Below are 10,502 nucleotides of genomic sequence, written 5' to 3' on the forward strand. Positions count from 1 at the left end.
CATATAGTTCAGAATATAGGAATGCATTCTATGCTAATCTAGAATCCTTGTAGGGGAAGAGGGCTTGGACAAATAAACCTAAAATGACTTAAGTGACTATGAATCAGAAAAATCTTTGGTTACATTTCTACTTGTTGACCTATTCATCAGTTATCCCTTAGGGAATAAGCCGCCCCTACCTTTTACCACATCCTGACTTAAAACTAAGGCTTTAAAACACTGGCAGACTTAGTTTGCCTCCCCACTCTGACCCCTACTTATTATAAAAAAAGGGGGTGGATAATAAGTTAGCAAAATATTTCCAAACAAGATGAATGTTAAATTCTTCAAAATCCCTTGAAATTAAAAAAAACAACTAAACAACCATTAAAATCTAATACCTCCTAAGAAGCTTAAATTAACTGCCACTTTCAATGCCACTCCTCTTCCAAATATAATAAGTCAGGATATCTAATTAGAATTTGAGCACACTGACATCAATATCAAACTTGGCATCATAACTCAACTGATCAATAAGAGTTTCAAGGGAAATTATTAACAGTAAATACCATATTTATCTCCAAATTAACCCAGAAACCAGTTTCTTACAGTGGTTCCTCATAATTTGATAAAGGGTCGGTAATATTATTTAACATGGAAACTGGAATAAAAGGATTTAAGACTGGTACAAATTGATGAAAATTTGAAAGGAAAAGTATGCATGTATTAGCCTCACAATCAAAGCAATGGCAGGCCAGCACATGCATCTTTGATGTTAGTGATAGCCTAGGCTTAAATATAGTTTAAGGCATCTAACTTTCTTGTAAATTTGAACATTGATGTCAAGTAAAATATAATTTTAATGTAAAAGTGTACCCAACATCGGCCCCGGGGCTATCCCTGCCTTCACCAAACCTAACCTGACCCTACCCTAAGGAATACTACATTATCAGGCCTAATCAAGCTTCCAATCATGGTCCATTATTATTGAAACAAATTTTAGTTTACTGTAACACAATACTCGTAAACCGATCTTTACCAACATAACTGAATATAACCCTATTACAACAATAGTTTGAACCCCATTACTTAGTTTGGCCGTTAAGAATAACTACGATAACTACTTTCCTAAAAATCCCTTTTTTTCTGGTTTTGTTTTGGTTGCCATGATAGAACAACAGTCCTTATAATTTCTAACAGGTGGTTCTCCTGGGCAAACTTTGATTGCCAAATTTCTGTACTATTAGTTCTGGTACCAACATGTTATTTTTATTAATAAAATAAATTTTTGAATATACTTACCCGATAATCATGTAGCTGTCAACTCCGTTGCCCGACAGAATTCTATGGAGGGATACGCCAGCTATCACAATACTAGAAGGGGGTGTATTTACCAGCGCCACCTGTGGCCAGGTACTCAAGTACTTCTTGTTGACACCTCCTCAATTATTCCTCGGTCCACTGGTTCTCTATGGGGAGGAAGGGAGGGTCGATTAAATCATGATTATCGGGTAAGTATATTCAAAAATTTATTTTATTAATAAAAATAACATTTTTCAATATTAAACTTACCCGATAATCATGTAGCTGATTCACACCCAGGGGGGTGGGTGAAAAACCAGTGTACAAGACTAAAGGATAGCTAAGTATCCCGTATTTCATATAATCAGTTATCCACAATAACAATGAAATAATAAGTACCTGGTAAGGAAGTCGACTTGAACCGTTACTCTGCCTTTAATAAGATCGTCTTCCTTACTGAGCGCAGCGTTCCTCTTGGGAGGCTGAATCAACTCAAAGGTGCTAAAGTATACAGGGCTGCAACCCATACTAAAGGACCTCATCACAACCTTTAACCTCGGCGCTTCTCAAGAAAGAATTGACCACCCGCCAAATCAACAAGGATGTGGAAGGCTTCTTAGCCGACCGTACAACCCATAAAAAGTATTCAAGAGAAAGGTTAAAAAGTTATGGGATTATGGGAATGTAGTGGCTGAGCCCTCGCCTACTACTGCATTCGTTGCTACGAATGGTCCCAGGGTGTAGCAGTACTCGTAAAGAGACTGGACATCTTTGAGATAGAATGATGCGAACACTGACTTGCTTCTCCAATAGGTTGCATCCATAACACTCTGCAGAGAACGGTTCTGTTTGAAGGCCACTGAAGTAGCCACAGCTCTCACTTCATGTGTCCTTACCTTCAGCAAAGCAAGGTCTTCTTCCTTCAGATGAGAATTTGCTTCTCTAATCAGAAGCCTGATGTAGTAAGAAACTGCGTTCTTAGACATTGGTAGAGAAGGCTTCTTGATAGCACACCATAAGGCTTCTGATTGTCCTCGTAATGGTTTTGACCTTCTTAGATAGTACTTAAGAGCTCTAACTGGGCAAAGTACTCTCTCCAGTTCGTTCCCCACCATGTTGGACAGGCTTGGGATCTCGAACGACTTAGGCCAAGGACGGGAAGGAAGCTCGTTTTTAGCCAAAAAACCGAGCTGCAAGGAACATGTAGCCGTTTCAGATGTGAAACCTATGTTCCTGCTGAAGGCGTGGATCTCACTTACTCTTTTACCTGTTGCTAAGCACACGAGGAAAAGAGTTTTTAATGTGAGGTCCTTAAAAGAGGCTGATTGGAGCGGTTCAAATCCTGATGACATTAGGAACCTTAGGACCACGTCTAGATTCCAGCCTGGAGTGGACAACCGACGTTCCTTTGAGGTCTCAAAAGACCTAAGGAGGTCCTGTAGATCTTTGTTGGAGGAAAGATCCAAGCCTCTGTGGCGGAAAACCGCTGCCAACATACTTCTGTAACCCTTGATCGTAGGAGCTGATAGGGATCTTACGTTCCTTAGATGTAACAGGAAGTCAGCAATCTGGGTTACAGTGGTACTGGTTGAGGAAACTGCATTGGCCTTGCACCAGCTTCGGAAGACTTCCCATTTAGACTGATAGACTCTGAGAGTGGATGTCGTCCTTGCTCTGGCAATCGCTCTGGCTGCCTCCTTCGAAAAGCCTCTAGCTCTTGAGAGTCTTTCGATAGTCTGAAGGCAGTCAGACGAAGAGCGTGGAGGTTTGGGTGTACCTTCTTTACGTGAGGTTGACGCAGAAGGTCCACTCTTAGAGGAAGAGTCCTGGGAACGTCGACCAGCCATTGCAGTACCTCGGTGAACCATTCTCTCGCGGGCCAGAGGGGAGCAACCAACGTCAGCCGTGTCCCTTTGTGAGAGGCGAACTTCTGAAGTACCCTGTTGACAATCTTGAACGGCGGGAATGCATACAGGTCGAGATGGGACCAATCCAGCAGAAAGGCATCCACGCGAACTGCTGCTGGGTCTGGAATCGGAGAACAATACAAGAGGAGCCTCTTGGTCATCGAGGTAGCGAATAGATCTATGGTTGGCTGACCCCACAGGGCCCAAAGTCTACTGCAAACATTCTTGTGAAGGGTCCACTCTGTGGGGAAGACCTGACCCTTCCGGCTGAGGCGATCTGCCATGACATTCATATCGCCCTGAATGATACTCGTTACCAGCGTGAGCTTTCGATCTTTTGACCAAATGAGGAGGTCCCTTGCGATCTCGAACAACTTCCTCGAATGAGTCCCTCCCTGCTTGGAGATGTAAGCCAAGGCTGTGGTGTTGTCGGAGTTCACCTCCACCACCTTGTTTAGCTGGAGGGACTTGAAGTTTATCAAGGCCAGATGAACTGCCAACAACTCCTTGCAATAGATGTGAAGTGTCCTTTGCTCCTGATTCCATGTTCCCGAGCATTCCTGTCCGTCCAGTGTCGCACCCCAGCCCGTGTCCGATGCGTCCGAGAAGAGACGGTGGTCGGGGGTCTGAACAGCCAATGGTAGACCTTCCTTGAGAAGAATGCTGTTCTTCCACCACGTTAGAGTAGACCTCATCTCTTCGGAAACAGGAACTGAGACCGTCTCTAGCGTCATGTCCTTTATCCAGTGAGCAGCTAGATGATACTGAAGGGGGCGGAGGTGGAGTCTCCCTAACTCGATGAACAGGGCCAGCGATGAAAGTGTCCCTGTTAGACTCATCCACTGCCTGACTAAGCATCGGTTCCTTCTCAGCATGCTCTGGATGCATTCTAGGGCTTGGAAGATCCTTGGGGCCGACGGACAAGTCCGAAAAGCTCGACTCTGAAGATCCATACCCAAGGAGACAATGGTCTGGGATGGAACGAGCTGAGACTCCTCAAAATTGACCAGGAGGCCCAGTTCCTTGGTCAGATCCATAGTCCATTTGAAAATCTCCAGACAGCGACGACTTGTGGGAGCTCTTAAAAGCCAGTCGTCTGACGGAGCCGGACACAAGATCATGATACTGCTGCACAGTCTGTAAACTGTCAATCATGGGCAAGCGAGGAAGTACAGTGACAACCCGAATCTGTCTAGACTGTCTGGGTCGTACAGACAACTCCTTAACGGGTTGCTGAGGTTGCCGCACTGCGTCACAACAAGTCACTTCTGTTGGTTGTTGAACGTCTTCCCCGTGACACATTGACTCCGTAAACAAAAAATCCTCTAACAAGGACTAAGCTTGGACTGCATGTCATGCAACACAGCTCAAGGTCTATGGGAGCAGGTGTGTTAACAGACGGGAAAGCGACTGAAGTGGAACCATTACCTTCCCTGTAAGCATGTTATGCTTAAATAAAAGTCCATAAGAGGTTATGCAGCTAAAGGCTCCCTCCAAATGACAGAGTCCTCAAGGGAATATCAGAAGGAGGGAGAAAAGAACTTTCTCATCTACAGGGACCTTATCCTAGAAAAGCTAAGTTCTCTGAGTGAGGGTTCACTGGTGCAAAAGCAGCAGACTAGAAGGCAACGTTATGAAACTGCTTGACAGTCTAGTGAGTTGGCAACAACCCAAGATGTGTTGAGAAGCATGCGGTAAGGTATGCAGAGCATGATGTATGCAGAGTATGCTGTATGCAGAGCATGCTGTATGTAGAGCATGTTGTATGCAGAGCATGCTGAATGCAGAGCATGCTGTATGCAGAGCATGTTGTATGCAGAGCATGCTGAATGCAGAGCATGCTGTATGCTGAGCATGTAGTAAGCAGAGCCTGCTGTAAGCAGAGCCTGCTGTAAGGAAAGCAGAGCGTGTGCATGGCGTTTAACATTTCTCAGAAATTCCATGACCAGTGCTAGAGTGCTTTATGCATGCTTGCATGGGGTTTAAACCATGGTATGAAAATGGAGGTAAGGTATGCTGAACAGCAGAGTCAGAACGAGCTGGAACAACAATAGTTGTGGTTTCCTCTTCAAGACTCCGTTGAGGGAACACCTGAGGCTCAGTCTGCAAAGGCTGAATAAAAGACAAGCAGAAGGAAGGCGCATGGGTGGAGGAGGCTGACTCCTAGCATGAGTGGTTGAACCCAAGGGTTGCGCTTGCTGAGCGGTTGGCGGAAGCGGAGTAGCAAGTTCCAGTTCCTGTGGTGTGAGCGGAGCGCGATGAGGAAGAGGCTGCGCAGAACAAGGTAAATGTCTCGCAAGCTGAGGCTCCTGAGGCGCAAGGCTAAGGTGTTGTGGTGCTTGCCTTGTGGAGGGTTGAGCTCGCTGCAGCGAGAGCTGAGGAGACTGACTCATGGACGGGAGAGGTTGTTGTACCTCAACCGAGTGTTGCATCACTGGTGGAGCAGCAAGTGGAGGCGGAGGAAGAGAGGTATAATCCTCCTGATCCCATTGTAAAGGTTGCCTTAAGGAAGGCGGAGGCTGAACACCACAGGGAACAGCAAACTCAGCACGTGGCTCAACATCGTACGCCTGGCAGGTGGTACTGCGATCAGGCGGAGCGAGCGTAGGCGGAGGGAGTGTAGGCGGAGGCGGAGGAGTAACACTCTCAGCCCGACACTCACGCATTAAGTCCGAAAGCTGTGCTTGCATGGACTGTAGTAGAGTCCACAACATCGTACGCCTGGCAGGTGGTACTGCGATCAGGCGGAGCGAGTGTAGGTGGAGGGAGTGTAGGCGGAGGCGGAGGAGCAACACTCTCAGCCCGACACTCACGCATCAAGTCCGAAAGCTGTGCTTGCATGGACTGTAGTAGAGTCCACAACATCGTACGCCTGGCAGATGGTACTGCGATCAGGCGGAGCGAGTGTAGGTGGAGGGAGTGTAGGCGGAGGCGGAGGAGCAACACTCTCAGCCCGACACTCACGCATCAAGTCCGAAAGCTGTGCTTGCATGGACTGTAGTAGAGTTCACAACATCGTACGCCTGGCAGGTGGTACTGCGATCAGGCGGAGCGATCATAGGCGGGGGGGAGTGTAGGCGGAGGCGGAGGCGCAACACTCTCAGCCCGACACTCACGCATCAAGACCGAAAGTTGTGACTGTATGGACTGCAGTAGAGTCAACTTGGGGTCGGCAGACACTAAGGTCTGCTGAGGTAAAGCCTTAACAGCAGAGATCTGTTGCGGCAGAACCTTACTCCTCTTAGGCGGAGTGTAAACAACTGATGACTGAGGAGAGTCAGAGCTAACCCAATGACTGCATTCGGGTTGTGAACTTTAACTTCGTACGTCTGGCATAGGTCTGGACTTAACGTTTAAGAAGTCTTGAGACCTGAGACCAGCGTTACTCTGCCTTTATTTTCTCCCCTAATCTCTTCTGCAGACGAGCAAAATAAGGGCTCAATCGTCTGCGGGTGGGAGTGACGGTCTCGGTAAGACACGCCCACAACCACCGAGGATACTTCTGTGCGCCGATCAAGGCCTGCTGAACCCTTATGCCCTTCGACATTGCTTCTCCCCTGGGCTTGGGAGCTTGCAAGAGGTCCCGGACTGGGAGGACGACTGGCGCGCACAAAAGTACCCTCACGCACTAATCACTTATCACTTTGATTTCTGTTTGCACTTATTTCACTGAACTCGAAACTTTAAGTGGTTTGTACCTGAAATACGCAATTCTATCCTTTCTCAAAGTTAGTAATTGCGAAAACAGAATTACAATGTAACAGAAAAATCTAATGAAAGATAATTCAGTGGCTGGAAAGAGACTAAACACTAGATCACTCTAGAAACGTTTAGTTTCTTCCCCTAAAGAGACTAGGGAGAAGAGCAAAAACGATAACGACGTTACTCGTACGCCTGGCAGGCTTGAATGAAACGTTTATCCTCTTTCTCCCTCCGTCTCTATCTCTCTCTCTCTCTCTCTCTCTTGACTTAGAACCTGAGAGAAGAGCCCAATCATATATATCGTTAAAACATATTATTGTTAAAGGAAAAAACTGAAAAGTTCCTTTATTAGGATCAAAACCATTAAGTTAAGAAAGAATGAACAAAACGCTAGACACGGTTACTCTTACTGCAACGTGAAACCGTGAACATTCTTTCTCTATCGTAACGATAGAGTGCAAGTTGAACGTTCTGAACGTCAACAACTGCAGAGACAAAACAAAACGTTAGTTCAACTTTGAAAAAAGTACGAGACTATCAAAGAAATTCTTTCAAACTCTGTGGCGGAAATAGCATAATATGTTAACAGGTAAAACCGAAATGACGGGCTCAAAGTTTATTAACTTCGGAAAAAAAGACCGCCTACTATTAGGAAGGTCGAATATAAACAAATATAAAAATTAATTTTAATGAGTTTATAATAAAAGGAAGTTAATCGAAGAGGCCTATAAGAGGCGGAGAGATATAAAATAAATCTATAACTTTTGTTAAGCAAAATTAAGAAAGAGAGTCTATACTCTCTTAGACACCAACACTTCCGTCTAAGGGAAGGGTCGGCCATTGAAAGGTGAACGAGAGTTCATACTCTCTCGTCACCATAATTAATCAAATTAATTCCAAAAGCTAACTAAGCTAATATAGAAGTTTCCAGTAAAGCGACAGCCGAAATCAAAGAGAAATACTTCACCAAAGTCGTGAAAATACTCCAAGAACATAAGCGTATCCCAGAACGTCTTGCCGGAAGCACGACAGAGGAATAATTGAGGAGGTGTCAACAAGAAGTACTTGAGTACCTGGCCACAGGTGGCGCTGGTAAATACACCCCCTTCTAGTATTGTGATAGCTGGCGTATCCCTCCATAGAATTCTGTCGGGCAACGGAGTTGACAGCTACATGATTATCGGGTAAGTTTAATATTGAAAACTGTAATTTCCAATCGTAGCTTTTTCTGTCACGTGACGTTCTCTTAGCCAATCTCATACCTCCACAGGTTCTATACACGCTACACCCCCTTTAATACAAGCTCCTCTCCCAACTACATCACTCCTGTGAAAGTTCTTCTTAGATTTATATCTAAGAAAGATGTCCGCATTAACAGCGTACAAAACAATTGGCAATCTCCCTCTTGGAGAAAATAAGAAGTGTTACTGGTGTGTTTACAGGTATTTTGAACAATTTTGCAGACTTATATGTTTTTCAAGTTTTATGGATGAGTTAAACTAAGATATACAGGGGTGTATGTATGATAGCGGCCACCTGTATTTATGATGACAGCTGCCTTAGTATACGGCAGTGTAAGGGGGGTTATAGGGGGCGTTAAACCCTACCGTTAGGTAAGTAAGTAAGGCCACGGCTTGTAGGCAAGGTTAGGGGAAAAGCTTAGATTAGTTGATGTTCATTTTTTATGCACGCTGGATGAACTGACCACTGATATACAAAGGCTCCAAGATATATCTGAAAAAAAAAAACAGTTTCTGGAGTCAAGCAACTTGCGAAACTGTGTTAAGACTAAGTCTAAGGGTAAAAATAAAGATGCGGTAGTCTAAGAGTGGGCCTTAAGGGCATAACTCGCAACCCCAATATGAAAGTAAGTATGAATACGGCCCCTAGGTTAGGTGGGGAGGGGGGGGGGGACTTTAGGTCAGGTGGTGCTCTTGATTATGTTTCCCTTTTAAAATTTGGTTTTTCAGTCATAACTTCTGGGATTTTGAAACTTCTATAATTTGACTAATAAGGATGTACTCGACTTTTATGTATTAGAAGAGATCAAAGTACCAATAAATACACCAAAAACACCTCATGGGGTGTATGTATGCTAGCGGCCACCTGTATGTATGATGATAGCTGACAAAGAATACGAGTGCAAAGGGGGTCACAGGAGGACGTTAGCACCGCCCACTCCCATTAGGTAAGTAGGTAAGGACACGGCTTGTAGCACAGGTGAGGGGGGGAGTTTAGGTTAGTTGGTGTCCATATTTTATGCATGCTGGAGAAACTGGCCACTATCATACACAGGCTCCCACTTCTTATTTTCTTTATTAGGAAATTGCGCTATAGTAAATATATACCAACAGACATAAGAGTTAACCAAACATTTCCAACAAGTATGGATTTCAAAAGATTAAATATGAAACAACAATGATTTTATCCGATTGATAAAATCAGATTTTGAAGTAGCCTACAAGATTAATTTTACCACTTACACTACCCAACATTCTTTCTCATGCATAAAATTCTTACCCGGACCTTCGGTGGCTATATGTCATCTGGACATTAATGATACATTACCAAGCCTTTGTACAGAATGAACTAATCCTAGGTATCCTAACCTTGCCTAGATTGAAGTTATTTCTATAGCTCTCAGAAATACATCCCAACGAAATTACACTACATACAAAGAGAAATGAGATAATACATTCTTTTAAAATGAAATCTAAGTCTTCCTTAATTTCAGTGTTATGGTAGAATAAATTTGATACATAAATATACAATAACGTATGATTCTTCAACTATATATTCTCAAAGTGTATATAACAAACGTATTATGCGAGTCCTACTGTGTGCTGATAACCAGGATAAAAAGTAAAGTACCGGATAAAGCAATTGCAAAATAAAGTACCGGTTAAAACAAATAAATAAATAAAACAATCCCCAAACTTTGACCAAATGATACTTACATGCAAATACCAGATCGATCAAGCAGACGAAGAAACAGTTAATATGATAAACTACTTTAAAATCTCCTTTAAAAAGAAAAAAAAAAGATCACCACTTCTATCCCATCTGTCTGTCTATCATGCTTACGTCAACAATGATTGTTGTCATTAGTCTTGCTTGAGTAGGCCTACCGTAAAGACACTCGAAGACAGGGAGGGAGTCGTTTCTTGTTTTTCTTTCGCGCAAGATTAATCAAATACTTTTCATGCAATATATGTCAATGGTGAATACAACCTCACTGGATAATGACATGATGATATTTTAGCTATACACTATAGTGAGAGCGAGTAATAACTTACCTAAATAACAAACGAACATTGGAGGGGGTCATCTGACATTTGTCAACAACAGTATAGATGACGAGACTGAGCTATAGATGGAAGAAACAATAAACAAATGGATGCGTTTCTTATGAAATGTCTTTCATCTTTTAAAGATCGCTGTGTCATTTATAAAATATATGGAATCACTGAGATGGAAAAATGTTCCTATATAATCTTAGAATATATGAATATCATATGAAAATGTTCAAATCATTAAATAAATCCTACCTTTCAACATAACTCGAAGTCATTCATTTAATATTGGATACTTTTTTCATACCGGGTGATTTAT

At 43.4% G+C, this 10,502-nt stretch overlaps 1 protein-coding gene across 6 annotated transcripts in view; it reads right to left on the reverse strand.

Annotated features, from left to right (window-relative positions):
* LOC137617397 (rab GTPase-activating protein 1-like) overlaps positions 1–10,502 on the reverse strand; it is a 170,631-nt gene that overhangs the window by 82,956 nt on the left and 77,173 nt on the right. For 4 of the 6 annotated variants that reach the window (XM_068347428.1, XM_068347426.1, XM_068347427.1 and 1 more), the window contains exon 1: positions 10,187–10,259. The exons of 1 other annotated variant lie outside the window; for it this stretch is intronic. The gene's annotated coding sequence lies outside the window, so the exon portion shown is untranslated. Of the gene's footprint in view, positions 1–9,847; positions 9,989–10,186; positions 10,260–10,502 lie in introns of those variants that run through there. One more of the 6 variants, XM_068347424.1, reaches the window with a different exon arrangement.

Source organism: Palaemon carinicauda, chromosome 23, assembly GCF_036898095.1.
Source record: "Palaemon carinicauda isolate YSFRI2023 chromosome 23, ASM3689809v2, whole genome shotgun sequence".
Taxonomy (NCBI): domain Eukaryota; kingdom Metazoa; phylum Arthropoda; class Malacostraca; order Decapoda; family Palaemonidae; genus Palaemon; species Palaemon carinicauda.